At 48.6% G+C, this 3,643-nt stretch overlaps 1 pseudogene; it reads right to left on the bottom strand.

Moving 5' to 3' along the window:
- Positions 1 to 1,952: 1,952 nt before the first annotated feature.
- LOC100954301 lies at positions 1,953 to 3,398 on the bottom strand (annotated as a pseudogene).
- Between the last annotated feature and the right edge of the window lie 245 nt (positions 3,399 to 3,643).

The raw sequence follows: 3,643 nt of genomic DNA, 5'->3' as shown, positions 1-3,643 counted from the left end.
GGGTCTATACCTCATGATGGAATACTAGTCAGCCTTAGAAAAGAAGGTAATCCTATCATTTGTGACAATGTAGATAAACCTGAAGGACATATTATGCTAAGTGAAATAAAGTAGGTGCAGAAAGACAAATACTGCCTGATCTTACTTGTATGTGAAGTCTAAAAAAGCCAAATTCATAAAAGCAGAGTAGAACTGTGGTTACCAGGAATGGAGCATATGGGGGAAATGGGGAGATGCTGGTCAAAGGGTAAAGAGTTTCAATGAAGTAGGATGAATAAATTCTAGAAATTTAATATACAGCAGAGGCACTACAGTTAAAAATACTGTATTGCATACTTGAAATTTTCTAAGAGTAGCTCTTGAGTGTGCTCTCACCATACACATGTAAAAAAGGTAACTATACAAAGTGGTAAATATGTTAATTTGCTTGACTATAAAAATCAGGCTCACTCTGTATTACCTGTATTAAACTATCATAGTATCCACCTTAAATATATGCAATTTTTACAAATAAGGAAACTGTCAAACTGTTTTCCTGAGTGGCTTACCATTCCTGCCAGTGGGGTGTGAGCAATCAAGTTTCTCCCTATGTTCACGAGCATTTGGTATTGTCATTATTTTTTTGTATGTGTGTGTCTTTGTGGTAAGATAGGATTTTATTAGACAGAGGAATACAGAAGCAGTAAGAAAGCACCAGAGCTTCTGGCAAATGGGAAGACCCAAGTCAGAAATCTCTCTTGGGCCCTTTGTCTAGGAGTATATATTATCTGGAGAATTACATTTTGGCTAGGATTTGGTAGGTGGAAAAATACCCTTTCAAAGTTGAATGCAGCTTCCCTCCCCTGGGGCAAGATTATTAGGTCTTTGCAGTTTGCAGGTAAGGGATTAAAGTGTGTGTTCCCTACTCAAGGGATTAGGGTGTGTGCTCCCTACTCAAGACGGAACCACCCCCCAAAACATCTCAGCCTGCTTTTTTTTGTTCCTAATCTTGTTGGAGCCCAGAGGGTGTGGCCTGGAAAAGGCAGCCTGTTTGTGATTGGAAATGGGGGTCTGATTTCTGAGCTCACCTGGTCCAAGAGAATGGGGGATCCCTGTCCAGTCTTGCTTGGAGGAATCCTCTATGAATCCTCCCTCTCCGGATATAAGCTCTAACTGCTGTTAGGAAGAAGGGGCTCTGACTGCTCCAAATGGCTTCCTACTGAAGATGGATGGTGATATAGGTGGGCAGTTAGAGGTTCCTCAGAGTAGGGTGATCCAGGGTTTGTGGTAAATGGAAATCCAGGTTAATCCCTCGAGCCTGGGGCATTCTCTTCATGAAATTGCCCAGGCCCGGGAAACTGGGGTCCCTTGTCCAGGCTTGAATGGCGGAACCCTGTATCAATAGAAGGGGACAGGCTGGGCACCAGTAGCTAAGTGATTAGGGTGCTGACCACATGCTCCAGGGCTGGTGGCTTGGAACCCAGCCTGGGCCTGCTACACAACAACAACAACAACAGTAACAACAAAATAGCCGGGTGTTATGGCAGGCACCTGTAGTCCCAGATACTAGGGAGGCTGAGGCAAGAGAATTGCTTGAGCCCAGGAGTTTGAGGTTGCCATGAGCTGTGATGCTGTAGCACTCTACCAAGGGGGACAAAGTCTCAATTAAAAAAGCAAAAATAGGCTCAGTGCCTGTAGCACAGTGGTTATGGTGCCAGCCAAATGCACCAAGGGTGGTGGGTTTGAACCTGGCCCCAGGCCAGCTAAACAAAACTTCAGCCAACAACTGCAACAAAAAAATAGCCAGGCACTGTGGTAGGCGCCTGTAGTCTCAGTTACTTGGGAGGCTGAGGCAAGAGAATCACTTAAGCCCAAGGGTTTGAGGGTGCTGTGAGCTGTGACACTACAGCACTCTACCAAGGGTGACATAGTGAGACTTTGTCTCAAAAAGAAAAAAAAATAGAAGGGGACAGTTAGGGTTTCTCCAGATGAGGGGTGATCCAGGGGTCCACAATAGAGTCGGGTCTTGGGCTGGAACCCTTTTCACTGTGGCCTGACGATATCATCTCTTGCTGGCTTCTAAATAATAACTTCAAATCTTCTTTAGGCTCACAAATGTAGGTGGACTGTGGTTGATTCTCTTCATGGTCTACTTCTGTCGGAGGTGGTGGGTCCAGGATTTTACTGGATAAATGATGTATCCAGGAATCTATTCCCATAACTTTAACAACTTTGTTCTTCTTGCCTCCCCAGGCTGGGGTTCTTGTAAGAAGCTTCCCTGGGCTGCAGGGGGCCAGTGTGGAAACTGTAGGAGATTCCAGCTTCCACCTGTCCAGGAGGGTCTTCTTAAGGGCAGCTGGGGAGATCTTTTTTTGGTCATCCATGGACTGCAACTCTGGTGTTCTGATACAGGAGGCCTCCACTGTATTGATGAGCAGAGAACAGAAGCCCCCACTCTCTAGAAAGTGCAGGGCATGGATGGTGGCCCCCTTCCCAGGAACAGACATTGTCCTTGAGCTGACCTGAATGCTGCTTTGAGTCCAGCAGCATCTTGGCACCCAATAAGCACCCAATAAGGCTTGGGCCTCCAATCGGACTGCCAGGCTGCGGGCAAGCGCATCTTCACTCCACCGTCAGCCAACGCATCCAGGGCCATGAGCGGATAGGCAGGTCTGCTGCCACTGAGCCCTGTCACAACATCGATCAGGCCCTCCTTCACCTCGGTGCAAAAGCCCACGCTGCCCATCCTCCACCAGGGCATAGATACCCGTGGCATACACTGTGGCACCCTTCCACACAACACAAGCGGGTGGGTCATGCAGCAAATCACTTGGGGGCTGACCGGAATCCCATCAGCTGCACAGGAAACCACAATGGGCCTGGCTTGCATGTCAGCCCCAATCTCATGCAGGACGAAGGGGATGATACGTGGCAGGGGGCCAGCTCACTGTCCCTCAGACCGTTGAAGGGCCGGACTGCGGGCCCCGGGACAGGTGGGCTGCTAAGCAGGACAGGCAGCGGTGGCAAAAAACACCGGGCGGGCTGGATAAATGTCCTAAGTGGGCCGCCTGTAGTTTGAGGATGCCTGATATGTGGCTTCACAGCCAGGAAAAGGACGTCACTGTGCCTCACTGTCTCCTTGTTGCTTGAGTCAGGTTCACACCCCCATCTTCCTGAAGGCAGATACTATGGGCAGGTCCGTTTCTGGGGAGCTGGCCATTATTTTGGGAGCCGACAGGATGCCTGCAGCGCTGAAGCCCACGCTCCCGGGTTCTCGGCTCCCGTCTCCTGGCAGCCGCAGGAAGGCGGACGGTGCAGAGCCCACCAGCGCCACCGATCGACCGCCGCTTACACAGTGCGGCCTGGCGGGACTCTCCAAAACTGCATCCCCCCAACCCCCCACCCCTACCTATTGTCATTATGTCATTATCTTTTATTTTAACCATTTCATGGTCTTCCTAATGGCTAACGATGTTGAACATCTTTCCGTGTGCTTATTTGAGATCGGTGAAATGTCTCTTTGTGTCTTTTGCCCATTTTCTTATTGGGTTATTTTAATTTATAAGGGTGAATTTTGAGAGTTCTTTACATATTTGAGGTAGGGGTTTTTTGTAAGATGCGTGGTTTGTAGCTAGTTTCTCCTGTTCCATAGCTTGTCCTTGCA

The sequence above is a fragment of the Otolemur garnettii genome, unplaced genomic scaffold (assembly GCF_000181295.1).
Source record: "Otolemur garnettii isolate 467f Iridium unplaced genomic scaffold, OtoGar3 scaffold00031, whole genome shotgun sequence".
Classification (NCBI taxonomy): Eukaryota; Metazoa; Chordata; class Mammalia; order Primates; family Galagidae; genus Otolemur; species Otolemur garnettii.
Note: the sequence above shows the minus strand (reverse complement) of the source record. Positions and strands in the feature narration are given on the sequence as shown.